Here is a 16,875-nt window from a genome sequence, read left to right as displayed (position 1 = left end):
CTGTTTCTTGCTGATTTCTTCCTGAAACTGGAATGTCATTTAAAAAATAACTAAAACTCAAATGCCTGTAGAAGTCATATAAGTAAAATAGGTGAATGAATGTGAAGGTGATCTGTAACGAACACAAGGCCTCCCTCTATGCTGGTGAGAAAGTGGGGGAATTCGGGGAATCTCTACAAACTGGAGAGTAAATGCCATATTTAGGGGAAGTAGTCATTAACCAGCTTCAGCCAGTGCTTGCTATGTGGGTATGATGGCTCACAGTTGTGAGATCTTCCAGTTGTATAGAGAAGTTAAAAATCTGTGTGTGTGTGTGTGTGTGTGTGTGTGTGTGTGTGTGTAATTTCCTGATTTTTTTAAAGTTTGGCAAATAATTTTTAAAACACACTCTGCGGACCAATGCTGTTTGGCATGTCAATAAACTACCTATGAACAAATTGCTTTTGGATCTATCATTTAAAGTTTTGTCTTTAAAAATAAGACTTTCCAGGGGCGCCTGGGTGGCTCAGTCAGTTGAGCATCCGACTTCGGCTCAGGTCATGATCTCCGGGTCTGTGAGTTTAAGCCCTGCGTTAGGCTCTGTGCTGACAGCTCAGAGCCTGGAGCCTGCTTCGGATTCTGTGTCTCCCTCTCTCTCTGCCCCTCCCCCCACTCATGCTCTGTCTCTCTGTCAAAAATAAACATTAAAAAAAAAAAAATTAAAAATAAGACTTTCCAGGGCTCCTGGGTGGCTCAGTTGGTTGAGCATTTGACTTAGGCTCAAGTTATGATCTTACAGTTCATGAGTTCCAGCCCCGTGTTGGGCTCTGTGCTGACAGCTCAGAGCCTGGAACCTGCTTCAGATTCTGTGTCTCCTTCTCTCTGTCCCTCCCCCATTCATGCTGTGTGTGTCTGTCTCTCTCAAAAATGAATTTAAAAAAAAAATAAGTTTTTTAAATAAGACTTTCCATTTAGTAATGGTTTAGGCATATTTTTTTATGCAAAGTCATTTTTAAAAATATTTTTGATTGCCAACTTTTTAAACTTATTTAAATATAAACCAGGCCCAAGGTTGACAGGTTGGATGGCAGGCTGGTTAGAGACCATCTTCCTCTCTTCCTTCCCAAGTCCATTTCTTTTTCTGTGCCTCCACCTGATGTGTTGTACTATCCTTATTTCTCAAAATTAGTTAATTAACAAGTCTAGGTAATTCTAACTTCCTAATAGCTTTCATATTTATATTTGCCTTGATATCCATTTCCAAAGTTGACATCCATCTCCACATCTATCTTAAATAATACTTTTGTTGACTCCACCATCCTGTTTCATATATTTAATGCCACCATTTCCTAACTAGTCTCTTTTTGCTTGTAGTCTTTCCAAATCCATTCTACACACTTGGGATAGAGGAATGTCTTAACTATAACATAAATCATAGTCCTCCTTCAGATATTTCAAGTATTCTTTATTGACCTCAGAATAAATCTAATTGCCTTAACATGACCTGTAAGCCCTTTATTTTCTGGTCTTTGGTTACATGTCTAACTTCCTCTCTTGCCATACCTCCTCAATATTCCATGTCACAATCGGATTGAATACTTTCAACATTTATGTTTACTTTGTTAATAGGTCTTTATAAATGTGGTTCTCCAGCCCAGGCTTCTTCTCTTTACCCATTTTGCAGCAAGTTGATGTGTGAAGGAGAAGATAGATAAACTATTAAAAAGTTCAGATGTATTCTTTTTTTTTTAAATTTTTTTAACGTTTATTTATTTTTGAGACAGAGAGAGACAGAGCATGAACGGGGTAAGGGCAGAGAGAGAGGGAGACACAGAATGTGAAACAGGCTCCGGGCTCTGAGCCATCAGCCCAGAGCCCGACGCGGGGCTCGAACTCACGGACTGCGAGATTGTGACCTGAGTTGAAGTCGGACACTTAACCGACTGAGCCACCCAGGCGCCCCAAAAAGTTCAGATGTATTCTAGTTGCATTGAGCACATGATTGTCCCAGTTGCTCTTTCAAAGACCAGAAACCTGGTCAACTTTTTAACAAAGCAGACATTTTAAGAAAGACTTTCTAAGAAAGTAGCCCTTACATGATAAATCTCTTTGTATCCTGGACTTTTTCAAGGTAAAGTCTCAGTGATTTGAATTATTCAGATAGAAAAATCTCTGACATTACAAAGGTATCTCATAATTTCTCTGAGTCAGCAAAATATCTCTCTTCTTCTCTTTGTTATCTCTGTCTCTCTCACACACACACAATGCACCTACAAAAATGCCAAACAAATTCTATTAATGAGAGTTTATTAGAAGTAATAATCATGGTTCACACCAAAATTTGGAGAGAGAGAGCTTAATTAAAGATTTGAGATTTTTAAATATGACGATAACATTTTCAAAGTAAATAATTTCCTTATAAGTCATTGAAACAAGATCATCCAAAATATTCAACCTGAAGACCAAGCTTGCCCTTGGCAAGTTGCTGAAATGAATGAATGAATGAATGAAAGGTTTTGTTTGTTTCTTTTTGCGCTTCATGTCTTTCGTTCACTGTCTTTCTTTTACTTACATGTTTCCAATATCTCTTTCAAAAAATGCCATGTACAATGGCATTCTATGTGTCCCACAGAATACAGTGGAATCATTATCTTATGTGTCCTGTAATTTGTCCTGGTATTAATATAGCCCAAGTTTGAATGGACTATTTTGGTAGTCACAGCACACTATGAACTTAGAGGCAACTAACGTTGTTAGATGATGAGATTGATATTAACAAACTGTCATTTATTTTATTAAAAATGCTTAAACAATAGCAGTGCCATAGGGGTCAGTGTGGAGTCTTGCATGAGGAAAACAAATAATTTATATACATAAATTCTGGTTGTACATAATAAATCCACATTTTTATCATTGTAACTCATATTCTGTCATTTTGATATAGTTTTGTGGCTTAATCCACATCAAAAATAATCTGTTTAAAAGCATTAATCAATTATGGTCACCTAATAAAGTATTCTGAAATTTTTGTCTACTTCTCTTAGACAAGTGCACTTTGTTTAAGCTTTCCAGTAACAAAGATATGTTATAGGTTGGTTTAAGTGTAAAAACAGAACCTAAAACAGGATAACAAAAATGGAGTAACAAGAAAAACAACTGCTTAGCGCTAGCTGGATGAATTGAAAACAGATGAAAGATAATTCTATCTTACAGGATTTTGCTGTGTGCCAGAACTAATCACATTAACTTTAACCCACCTGAGGCTTTATATTGCCTATTTATCTCGTCTGTGGGGTATTCTTTATTTATGACTTTGCTATTCTTATATTGACAGATTATTTCCAACCTGTGCTTAAATATAACAATTATATTTCTTATTATTTTAATCATCACACTTGTATGATGCTCTAACATTATTTTGCTTTTTTCCTCTTTTTAAAGTTAGTTTGGGGACAGAGTACAAGAACAGTATGCACTTCATTTTCTTTTTATTGAGGTGTAATTGGCACATTATGTCAGTTGCAAATGTGGAAGGGAATGATTTGATATTTGTATATATTGCAAAACAGTCACCACAACAAGTCTAGTTAACATCTGTTACCTTACATAGCTACAAAATTCTATATTCTTGTGATGAGAGCTTTCAGGATCCACTATCCTAGTGGATGTAGTATGCAATACTGTATTATTTACTACAGTCGTCTTGCTGTTTATTACACCCCTCTGACTTATTTATTTCATAACTGGAAGTTTGTACCTTTTAACCCCCTTCACTCACTTTGCTCACTCCTTACCTTAGGCAACCAGCAATCTATTTTCTATATTTATAAGCTTGTTTTTTTTTTTTTTAAGATTCCACATATTAGTGAGATCATATGGCATTTATCTTTTCTGTCTGACTTAATTCAGTTGGCATAATGCCCTGAGGTCAATCCATGTTGTTGCAAAAGGCAAGATTTCATTCCTTTTTATGGCTGAAAAAGATTCCATTTTATATACATACCACATTTTCTTTACCGATTCATCATCTATGCATGGACACTTAGGTTCTTTCCTGGTCTGGGATGTTGTAAATAATGTCACAGCATGGGGGTGCATATATCTTTTCAAATTAGTGTTTTCTTTTTCTTTGCATAAATTGCTGATTGTATTATAGTTCCATTTCCATTTGTAATTTTTTTGAGGAACTTCCATACTGTTCCACTGTGGCTACACCAGTTTTCCTTCCCACCAACAGTGCACAAGGTTTCCCTTTTCTCCATATTGTCACCACCACTTATTTATTGTCTTTTTGATAATAGTCATTTTAACAGCATTGGGGTGATATCTCAGTGTATTTTGATTTGCATTGTTTTGATGATTGGTAATGTTGAGTATCTTGTCATGTGCTTGTTGGTTATCTGCACATATTCTTTGGAAAACTGCCTATTCAGACAGTTCTGTTAAGAGAAAATGACAAAAAAAGATTTTGTTTCTATAAATATGGTTGGTCTCCTTATTTATTTTTTTGTTCATGTGTATGTCTTTCTATTTTTTCCTCTATTTTAAATTAACAAAAGCTCATTGAACTATGATCTGCTTCTTTATGATTGTGTCCAATGTTACATAATTAATACAATGTATTGAAAATTTTAGTGGTGTATGATTTAGCTACATTAAAATGTTTGTCACCACCTCATTTAATCACAAATATATCAGATGGCATTCAGTAATACAGTTCTTTTCTATCTTTGGTGCACATATAGACAGTGATAAATGATAATATTTCTTTTTTTAATAAGTTTATTTATTTTGAGAGAGACAGAGACAGTGCAAGTGGAGAAGGGGCAGAGAGAGAGGGAGAGAGAGAGAGTCACAAGCAGGCTCCACACTGTCAGCGCAGAGGGGCTCTAACCCACAAAACCATGAGATCATGACCTGAGCCAAAACCAAAAGGTAGACACTTAATTTACTGAGCCACCCAGACACCCCAGTGTTAATATTTCTATATGACACATTGGGGAAAATGGATGAAGGAGGTTGCTTTAAACTAGAAATAAGCAGATGGAGTTGTGAGAGAGGGTGTTGAGCCTTCCTGACCCTGTAAGGCTTGCAGAAGACTGAAGGGATCATCAAAGCATACTGTAGTCACAGATAAGGTAGGTAGTTCTATGAGTTGAAATATTGGAATAACAATAGTATCCATGTAGTATGTTCAGATGAAAGTGAAAAATTCAGTCAGTCTTCTAGAGAGTTGTTTTTATGACTAATCACAACTGTTTTTTTTTTTAAATGTGATTTCTAGCATATAGGAGATAATCAGTAAATTTTGAGGAACTCACAGTTATATAGACAAGCCATTTAAGTGTTTGGATACATTTTGTCTTTTTATTCAGATGTCTGGTGTCTTTTAACATAAACACCATTTGCCACTTCTGTAATTAAAAACAAACAAAATCCTGAATAATAATAGCAGTTACATTTTGAGGGCACCTAGTATGTATCAGGCCCTTATGAGCTTATTTAATTTTCATAACACTCCTGAATAACAATTCTGATTATTATCTTTATTTTATACAGCAGGAGTCTGCATTTCATAAATTATATAAGTAATCAAAAAATGACCTGGTAAGTAGTATGGACTTAGGATTTAAACAGGCTAAGCTGATTCCAAAGCCTGGAATAAATGTGTTTGGCAGGTCTACAAGGAGCATTATTGACCTGTAGCATTTGTAGAAAAAATGAGTTTGGTTTCCCAGATATAAACTTTCAGGAGGTTCCCTCTCTCATCATCTGTCACTTTTGGCTTGTTCTTCTCTGTGTTCACCTTTAGTTCTTGATTCATTATCTTTGCCAGTGGTGACTTTTTCTAGAGTGTAGAGCACACTGGCTGTGCCAGTAGACTAGCATTCCTGTGTAGACCCTGAATCATGGCCTTGACCTCATTTGCATTCGGAGCCTGGAACACTCGGTTTTCAAATCCTGTCTTTGCTACTTAGTAGACGTGTGACCTTGGGCAAGCTATATAACCTCTCTCTGGCATTTTTCTCCTCATTGTTTAATGAGAATAATAATACTATGTGCATGACATAGGATTGAGTATTAAATGATTTAATAAATGTATAGTACTTGAAATATTGCCTGGCCTATAATAATTAATCATTACTTATTACTTTTTATTATCATTTGGGAAAACTAGATCATGATCACTTTTTATAACTTTTCTATAGGAAACAATAGAGAAGTTAAGTCTTAATAGGCTGGATTTTTAAATAGCTAGCTAGTGTTTACCAGTTACATTTTATAAAGCTGACATTTTTATTAGTGGTTTATCACTGGAATAATTGAGAACCATGTTACAATTACTAACATTTTCTGTTCAGAATTTTGAATGTTTTGTGATATATTACATGATGGAAGTTGTCATGATGCTTAAGGATACTTATACTTAATGATAATTTTATCCTGTTCTACTTTCTTCTTTCTTTCTTTTATTTTTTTATTTTTTATTTTTTAAGTTTGTTTGTTGATTTATTTTGAGACAGAAACAGAGAAAGGGAGCAGGGAAGGGGCAGAGAGAGAGAGAGAGAGAGAGAGAATCCCAAGCAGGCTCCACACTGTCAGCACCAATGCGGGGCTCAAACCCATGAACTGTGAGATCATGACCTGAGCCAAAACTAAGAGTCAGATACTTAACTGACTGAGCTACCCAACCCAGCTGCCTCTGTTTTACTTTCCAATGTATTGAAATATTTGGTTTCCAGGAAAGAGGTATAAAATTGGGGCACATCTGAGTGATAGCAAGATGTCTTTTATTTTTGTTTTTAAAATGTAAGTAAGTTTTTAATTGTCAAAATTTGTTGTATAGACGTTTGTCAAAGTTATTTCAATTGCCAAGGAAATTCAGTGATAGGAAATGTTTTGCCTAATTGGTGGATTCTAAAGAATCTGTCCTTAAATGGTGGGAGGAATTTACATGGATAATATAAAACAATAGCCAATAAAAGCATCCATCAGATGTTTCTGAAATTATATTTGGGGGCACCTAGGTGGCTCAGTCGGTTGAGCAGCTGACTTAAGCTCAGGTCATGATCTTGCGGTTTGTGAGTTTGAGCCCTGCATCAGGCTCTGTGCTGACAGCTCAGAGTCTGGAGCCTGTTTCTGATTCTTGTCTCTCTCTGCCCCTCCCCTGCTCACACTCTGTCTCTCTCTCTCTCAAAAATGAATAAACATTAAAAACTTTTAAAAAATTATATTTAAATATAAGTGTTTCTAATATTCTGGGATTTCAGGGTGTATCTACAAAAATTCTACCTTTCCTCAGTCTTTTCTTGTTTTATATTTCATATTGAAAATGGGACTCATCACTTCTCAAAATGGTGAATTAGACTGGGGATTGTCAAGTTATGTTCCCCAGTCCACATCTGGCCCTCCAGCTGTTTTCATAAACAAAGTTTTATTGGAACACACACAACCATGCTCTTACATGTTGTCTATGGCTATTTCACATTGCAGCAGCAAAGCTAAAAAGGTGCAACAGAGATGGCCAGCAAAGCTAAAAATATTTACTATCTGAACAATTTCAGAAAAAAGCTTCCTATTCTGTAAAATAGACAGATCTGAATATGTATGTGAGAGCTTATTTTAAATTGCTGTTTCATACTTTCTCTGCAGGGAAGACTACCTGTCTTCACTAGATTTTACTAAGAGCATCAATAGTATTGACTAAAAATTGGCTATTGTTTCATGTGTTAATCTTTTCCTTTCATTTATATTATAAACTTCTGTAGCATGATTGGCATTGTAAGATTATCTATATAGAAAATATAAAATATTACAAATATAGGAAATAGGAAATGTGACTATTAAAATATTGAATGGGACAAGTGATTCATCTCTTGTATGATCACATTTTTTGTGAGACTATAAGCTGATTTGTTGAAGCAATTTACTGAGGTTGGCACATTGACTTACATAATTCATGTGACTTGAAAAGAAGACATAAAATTATGGGTATTCAAAAGCAATGAAACAAAAAAAAAAACAAGCTATCATGAACATCATTGTCTTAGTTCCCAGTAGCATCATTAAAAATAACCCTATTGATGTTTGAACTTATTTGGCCTTATGTTTGTATGCGTGGTGTTTTCTTCTCAGAATTCTTCGCCAATTTTCATCACATTTTCTTTCACTTTTGCTTATTTCATTCTAGCCTTTTTAGTGATTATTTCTGTGACTCTTTGCATAGTTTTTGGATTATTTTAGTTTGGTCTTAGTTTGGAGACCAGATGTGAGATCAGCACTCACATAGAGCTCTCATCAGTGCAAGAGTGATAGTGGGATTACCCTCTAACCCATGCAATCTTGTGAAGAGGCATTGTGCATCATCATAGCATCAGCAAATAAAACCCATATAAAGGCCACTTCCCTAAAGTCTTCTTCCTCTTTTTAAATGTAAATTTAAATAAACATTGCGAGTAGAATTTACTAGGGTCAGAATCCAATGAGAGTTAGTCCTCTGTAAGGATTTCAGAACTTCCTCTAGTTCATTTGCCTGTAAGTGTTGTTTATCTGCTCTGGGGAGATGGTGCTGATTATTTAAAAATCAGAGATGAAAGAAGAAACCCCAAAGCAAGATGATTTATTTGCTTTTTGGTAAACTTGATTCTGTTTTGTAACCTTTGAAACATGGATTTTATGAGTGATAGTATTAAAATTTATACTCCCTCTAGGGTGTGTTGTTAATCATTATTGCTCTGCTGGGCCTCAGGATTACCTGTCTGCATTGTAATACAGCTTTCCTTAATATTTATATTGAAATACCAATGGTTCCTAAGACATCTCATATATTTCTATGAATGAACTAGGATTCGCAAGAAACAAGGGCTTGCCTCCAGAAATAAACTACAAAATATTAAATTCCTCTTAAAAATTTGTAGAATTTTTAAACCAGTGTTAATTCTATACTTCTGAAATAAAATATCTGATTCTAATGGTTGTACTTAAGTGGTCCAAAAAGTAGATGCAATTATTATCTAAGGATAGTTATAAATAAAAACAGTAAACAATGTGTACTTGATGTATAATTTAGTTCAGTGCTTGGGACATTTATTAAGCCTCTATTTTGGAAGTCCTTGCAGAGATGATGTCTCAGGTTCCAGTCCTTGGATGAAAAGGATTGAAGGCAGACATGAGTATGTACAACTTTTCAGAGTGTGCAGATACATTAGTATGTTCTTGGATGCTCCCATCTTTAGCAGAGTGAAAAAGACACCAGAAATGGAACACGGAGCTACAGATGAATTTCAGGAAAACATACTACACTTTGGGGGAAGGTTTTGAGTCTTATTCACTGGTAGCAGTTGTCAGGATTTATAAGTAGGGCTTGAGGAGTGGGATGCTATCCTAGGCCCTCTGCTAAGCAGTAAGTGATTTGGAGTTACAGGGACGACCTCAAGCCAAACTTGTCGATGATATTTTCAGTTCTGCTAACTTCTTAGCACTGTTGAGAGGTCAGTCTTTTTTACATTTTGAGTAGAAAAGGAAAGTTGGGTATAGAGCTTGCCTAGATTTGGGAGTGGTATGCAAATGAAAAGACCCTTTTTGGAGGAGCTTCCCCACTTGAAGCTAATTCAGTCATTTATTGAGTTCTGTTGTGATTCGAAGAGTACAAGATAACACTGTTCTTAGGAGCTCATAGAATAGTGAGGGAGACAAAAGAATACACTAAGATTTCCCAGTCTATACTGAGGGAAAATTGGCTTGAATGCTTGTTTCGCACCCTAATCTATTCTAGGGCAGGGAATGTTCTCAGAAATTCTTCCCTTCTTGTTTTCCAGTACTCTTTTCTTTCTTCATTGAACCTACTTAGTTTCGGCCCTTTATACTTACTTGGTCCTGCACCAAACTATATCCCCTATTGATTTCAAAGAAGTCCATCATATTATGCATGCCATGACAGTTATAAATTTATAACTTAATTGATGATCTGGTGGGTTATGTGGGAAGAAATCACGTCATGGAGCCCTCCATCAGCTCCACTTCATGTTTTCTCCTGTGTGATCATTTCTGATGCTCCCAAAAGCTCAGACTCCTGTATGTTTTCTTCTCTATCTAGCAGAGCCCATCTACCAAGGATAGTCTGGTTTCCCCCTTTTCTACAAAAGTGTTGGTAGTTTTTTTTACATTGTTGAATAAATAATACAGAAATTATAAATGGGATGTAGAGAGGGAGAAGCAACACAAAGGAACTTAGAGATTTTGTAAGTAACTGGATTTAAAATGTCAAATTGGAACATGGTAATTATAGTGTTAGCCACTTTAAAACTTCATAGTAGATCTTGGAACAAATCCCTTTTAATCTCATTCCAACTGTGTGGTTGACAGTAAAGCATCATTCCAAAGTATCCCTGGTATTTTCTGGGTCAGGAAAATACCACTTAAAGAAAAGAGAGGACATTTTGGAACCAAAATTATAATCTGGACATTTAATAATAAGACTCACCACATTCAAGAAATGCAAGCTATAGGGGCGCCTGGGTGGCGCAGTCGGTTAAGCGTCCGACTTCAGCCAGGTCACGATCTCGCGGTCCGTGAGTTCGAGCCCCGCGTCGGGCTCTGGGCTGATGGCTCAGAGCCTGGAGGCTGTTTCCGATTCTGTGTCTCCCTCTCTCTCTCTGCCCCTCCCCCGTTCATGCTCTGTCTCTCTCTGTCCCAAAAAAAAAAAAAAAAAAAAAGAAATGCAAGCTATAAATTAAATAAATAAATAAATAAAAGCAAGCAAGCTACATATAGAATCAAAAGAAAAAACAAAGTTATTAGGAAATCATGTGATTGTTGTGGTTGGATATTAAAAAAAAACATTTTTTTACCTCCACTTTAAGCCCCATATGGCTGGCAACAACTTAAAAAAGCAAACACATGCATGTATTTATATATGTGTGTATATATATATGTATATGCATATATATGCATTTATATGTATTTATATATGTATACATATACATTTATATATGTATATGTGCTGTAGGAAAATATATTTTAATTGTGTACATTATGTTTCTCTATAAAACACTAGAACAAATTAGTACTTCTGAAAAAAGTTATTTGATGGGATCTGCTGTTAAATTTCTTATATTGTGTATTGCACAATAGTTTTTAGTAAAAATAAATGTTATAAAGCCATTTAAATAAAACTAAGAATTATCTGGTTTGCAAGAAAAAATGGAACATTTTTCACCAGTTGGTTTACTTCATAAAGGATTTCAAAATATAAACAATAAAAGAAATTTTTGACCTAAACTTAGACTTGGGATATACCCATCTTTGTTGGTTTAATATAGTTGGGATGCTATGTAAGTACAGAGTGCTTTGATGCTGTTTGAATTTGTTTCACATAAGTTCAGAAATGGGACAAATTACTGCAGCAGCTGAATGACATTATCACAGACTCTGTTTCTTTCTAACCTTCTGCTCTGCCATCCTCAAGATGTTAGCTTTGTCCTCAGACTGTCTTCCTTCATGCTTACAAGATGACTACATCAGTTCTAGGCATCATATCCATATGTAACAGCAGGAGAAAAAGCATTTTGTTAGGAGGGTGGAAACTTTGCTAAGAACCCCAGCACACCTTCCTTCCATTTTATAAGGGTAACATATATACCCTGAAGTCAATCTCTGGCAAAGGAATTGGGACCACTATGATGCACTGAGCCTAAATCAAAGTTGTCCTGAATCTGGGCATAAGCATTCACTCCAGAGTTTCTTAGGAAAAGACACCTAAGGTGAATCAGGGGCTCTGATTCACAGAAAAGAAAAGAAGAAAAATAGGTAGAAAGCCAATAGTGTTTGTTAGAGAAATGATACAGCTGTAGGCCAGTGGTTCTAAACCCTGGCTGCACATTACAATTACCTAGGAAGCTTTTAAAAAAAAAATTTTGAATTGGTCTGGGTTGCACATAGATATTAGCATTGAACACATCCCCCTAGTGATTTTAATATGTAGCTACATTTGGGAACCAGTGTTGTAGGTAAACTGAAGATAGAATAAGGAGACAAAAACTTTCATGAGTCTGTACACATTTAGCTGCTTAAGCAGTTTTGCAGCTGTATTGAGCATTACTAAAAATTAACCATTGTCAAGCTGGGTAAAATTACCACCCCCAAATCTTGGACCACGGTTAATTTGCCAGACTTAAATGGTGCTCACTGCCATATTTACTGGCCATATTCCAAAAGAATGTATAATATTTGGGTACTTGGAGTACTAAGACAGTTTTCATAGCCAAGCTAAGTTGGGGTTTTATGTAAGGATAGGAATGTCAGGGCCATATTTGTGATGAGAGAATTGAGTTGCAAAGAGGCTATTAGTGGGAGAGATAGAACTAGAGTTCTTATTATAGTATCCTGACAGCCAGGGTTTCCTCCTATTTCATGTTGCTACTTATGTTCCTGTTGTATTTGAGAAAGATGTCATGTGTTTTGATCAAGATAAAGCCTTATAATTATTATAAGTATATCATTTTTGACAGCTTACTGTGTATGAGCCGAGCACTCTGCTAGGTGTTTTATTCCTCCCCCAACATTTGTTTAATCCTAACAATCATATGCAGTAAATATTACTAACTCTACTTTATGGACAACAAAATTAGAAACAAAAGCTTGTTACTTCTCTCCTGTCTCTTAATTAGTTCACTTCTCTGGAATCTAGACTTTGAACCTATAATGCCAAAGATTGTACTGGCATATTAAATGCAAAAATGCATGTTTTTTCATTTTGCTGTTCACAGATATTTGACTTTATGCAGTTTACCAGTTCAGTGAATACCTATTGGCTGACAAATAAATAATAGATTCTGGGTAGCCCAGGATTGGATTGCATTTTACCTGCACATGTTTTACATGCACATAATTTATGTGTTTTTTAGAAGTAAGTTTTTGCCAGCTGCTTTGCAACTTCACCAAGAACTTAGCATATGATCAAAGAACAATTGAATGAATAAATGAAGTGGAGACTTGAGACTGCTTAATTTGGAGTTGCTCAAATTATAAAGACTAGTGAAACTATTTTGCTGATAATTTCCTTTCCCTTAGGAACTTAAAATATTAAAATTAAAGACTTTTAAGATATAGCTTTAATTATACTCTAATATTTTCAAACAAATATTGACTTACTGGAAAGTGTGCCTTGACTTGTTCAGTCATAGTCCATATTGCCATTTTTAATAAAAAATAATACTCTTTTAATAAGAAGACATAATTAGTCTATATGGCTGACATTTATTCAGATACTTGTTTTACCATTTTTTCCTAATTGAAAAATAAGAAGAAAATAAACTTGGCAGTGGCTTCTAAGGACTGACTGGTTTAGTTTTTCATAGAGATAACATTTTCCAAATTACTGAATTATGATATTGAAAATGAAGGGCAAGCTCCTTGTTGGGGGAAAATGTTAGTGTAGCCCTAATACAGAATCTCATTAAAGCAACTGTCAGGATTTCTCTATTTTACCATCTCCTCCCCTATTCTGTAAGAATCAACTGTCGTTTTGAGTGAGTGTACTGCCAAAGAGGCATTTACAAATAAATGAAAAATGTCACAATTGATTTCACTCCTTCCAGAGTACTGTGTGTCAGCTTTGTCACAAACTGTCTTTGTTATTCTCTGTTTTAGATCTCCCAGCTGGACACTGGAAATAACTTTTGATGGTTTAGGGCCTCTCTCATTTGACCCCAGGTAAGCCCTCTATTGGTGACTTTTTACAAATATTTGTAAAACCGTTTGAACAGTTAAGAGAATATAAAAGCCTTTCCCCTCTTTCTCTCTATAACTGCTGTGTTTGTCAAAAGTATTCAGATGTCAATATTATTCACTTACATTTTTGGACATTGGAGAGAATTATTCCATGCATTACAAAGCACTGTAAAATTATGCAATTATATTTCACATTCTCTTCTCCAGTACAATGGTTTGCTGTTATCATGCTTAATCTAATAATAATGCTAATAACCATATTACTTGTAAGGAAGTAATATGGCTATGCATTTCTTGTATTTTGAAATCTGTCTAAATTTTTATCATTTTTTATAATATAATCTTGAATACATGTCTTTCGTATAATTTGTACGTAATATCATTGATACATATTCATTTTTGTCATCACCCTAAACCAGTCCACTATTGTGCACTCCTGCCATCATGCTAACATTATTGAGGTCTTGTACTGCGCCACGTACTGTGATAAGCAGTTATATGAATTATCTTCTATAAATGTATCATAGTGGTACTTGAGTTCTGAGTTAATATGGATTTGGAAAAAAAAGGAACTAATTACAAATTGCTAGAAGCTTTTTTTATTATGGATATTAAATTAAAGTAAAGTAAATCTTCATATAATTATACTTTAAGAGATTTTAATCAGTATAATTGGTTATAGATTGTGCCGTCATTTGAGATTATTTAGCTTTCTACTTGAAAGATCATGGAATGGACCAATTAGTAATATTCTGTTTCTCTTGGAAATAGAAGTTGAACTAATTCACTCATTCATTCAACAAATATTTATTGAACACTTATTATGTGCCATTTACTTTATATTGACGACATGATGGTGAAGAATATGTATCTGCTTCTCAAGATCTCACAATGTAGTGGCAGTCAGTCAAAAAATAGGCAAATACAAGGTAGTATAATGAATGAAAACAATAGGGAAAAGCATGGGGTACAATAGGATAAATGCAGTGAGCACCTAAGCCAGACGCGGGATGAATGCTCAGGAAGTGGTGTGTCAGTAGAAGGTGGAGGAAGATTAAGTTGTAGTTGCAGAGTGGTTTGTAATGTCTGAAGTAGAGTATTTAAGATAGCGTGATATGTCTATAAAGAATTAAGCATGAGGCAGATCATGAATGTCCTCATGAGCCATGCTTAGGAATTTAGATATAATTATGAATAGTGGCAGTTAAATTAGAAAGACTTCATCTGATATTGCATGTTCTCTTCAAATCCGGCTGGTCAGATTCTCACAGCACTAGTTACTATGCATAATAAAGGAGGTCATCTTCCTCCTTCACACCTTTATAAATGTTTTTATTAGAATATAAGGTCTTTAGAAGCAAGAACCTGGGTTAATTCACCGTGTTTTCTCAGGATCTATTTTAGTACTTTGCACATAGGAGGCTCTCAATATTTATAGTGTGGGATGACAGAATTAAATGTAAAACTCTGGAAAATGGATAAGTTGACCTACCAGGGGCTTCCTTCAAAGACTCACCACTTATGACTCCTTCCTTCCCTGATCAGTTGTCACAAATGGTAAAATTCTTTTCCACATCTCCTCCTTATTTTTTGATTCATAATAAGATGTTCCATCAAAGTAAATCTGTATGAAATGCAATTTTAAAAATAAATAACATGTCAATTTGTAAATAAAAAATGTCAATGAATTCTCTTTAAACAGTCTAAAAAAGTTTTGGAGGAAACTAAGAATAAGTGAAGAAAATGATTTTTAGCAAAAGAAGAAATAAGCAATATAACCAATTTTAATTTATTCATTTTCTAACTCTAGAAAATACATTAGTTAACATACATTATAAAAGTTAAAATGCATTATGTAATTCTTTTGTAATGAGAGAGATGAAATGGTAACTTTGGTTACACTTTTTATATATTTTAAGATAACATATAAAGAGGATAAATTTTATTTGTTTTTTAAGCAAAAATAACTTAATAAGGAACCTTTAAATATTATGGTGATGGGGGGGGCAGTGCCTGGATGACTTGGTCAGAAAAGCATGTGACTCTTGATCTGGGGTCATGAATTTGAGCCCCATGTTAGGTGTAGAGATTACTTAGATAAATAAATTATTTAAAAAATTATGGTGATTAACAAATCACAAAAGTACTTTAGTGTACAGGCGACCTAGGGAGTCATACCCCAGGTGGTTGAAAATGTGTGTATAACTTCCAACTTCCTCAAAATTAACTGCTAATAACTTGTTGCTGATTGGAAGCCTTAGCGATAACATAAATAGTTCATTACCACATATTTTGTATGTTATATGTATTTTACACTATATTCTTAGAATAAAGTAAACTATAAAAAAGAAAGTGTTATTAAAATGATAAGGAAGAGAAAATACATTTATGGAGCTATGTATAAGTGGACTTGCATAGTTCAAGCCCATATTGTTCAAAGGTCAACTGTATATTATTGTATAATGTGGACATTTTGGGTTCAGTTATAAACATAGATTCTATATTTCTTACCACTTTAACAGTGGCAGTTCTCCATTCTACAGACTTTTCTTTGACCAGCTTTTCTGGCATTATTCCTTTAAATGTCCTGTTTTATGGTCATTTTTCTGCTGGATTGTCCTTTGAGACCAGTGGAGTATTTCTGAAAATTTTTTTGGCATGACCACATGTAATCATGGAAGGACTGTGAACACCCACTCAAAGCTGCACAGAGTAAGGATTTCAGCTTTCATGTCTTTTTAGTGCCTTAAGGATAAGGAGATACAAAATAGTAGTTTCAATAAACCCAATAATTTTGGCAGAATATTTAAATTATGTTTTTTCCCCAAAACTAAAAATAACCTTTAAAAGTACAAAACCTAACCATATAGAATATTTAAGCAATAAAGAAAATATAAACAAGGATGCCATATTGTGTTAATGTAACCTGTTGTCCATAGGGTAATGACAACATTTTGCAAAATGAAGAAGAGGCACTTCTCAAAGAAATGCTGCCTAGTGTGATGGATTAATGGACATTTATCTGGCTTGCTATCAGTCAAAATACAGGCTAAGAATACCCAAATAAAACAAATAAAATGAGGAGTAGAAATTAAGAGTAGAAAAGTAAATTAAGAGTAGTAAAGAAGCAGAAGTGAGAGCAATAAAACTGGGGAATGTTGTGGA

The 16,875-nt window shown here is 34.7% G+C and overlaps 1 protein-coding gene across 3 annotated transcripts in view; it reads left to right on the top strand.

Moving 5' to 3' along the window:
- The window catches only part of NAALADL2 (N-acetylated alpha-linked acidic dipeptidase like 2), a 1,353,416-nt gene that overhangs the window by 80,798 nt on the left and 1,255,743 nt on the right, over positions 1 to 16,875 (top strand). For all 3 annotated transcript variants that reach the window (XM_045502933.1, XM_045502931.1, XM_045502932.1), the window contains exon 2: positions 13,630 to 13,692. The gene's annotated coding sequence lies outside the window, so the exon portion shown is untranslated. The remainder of the gene's footprint in view (positions 1 to 13,629; positions 13,693 to 16,875) is intronic.

The sequence above is a fragment of the Leopardus geoffroyi genome, chromosome C2 (assembly GCF_018350155.1).
Source record: "Leopardus geoffroyi isolate Oge1 chromosome C2, O.geoffroyi_Oge1_pat1.0, whole genome shotgun sequence".
Classification (NCBI taxonomy): Eukaryota; Metazoa; Chordata; class Mammalia; order Carnivora; family Felidae; genus Leopardus; species Leopardus geoffroyi.
This window is presented reverse-complemented; position numbering and strand designations above follow the sequence as displayed.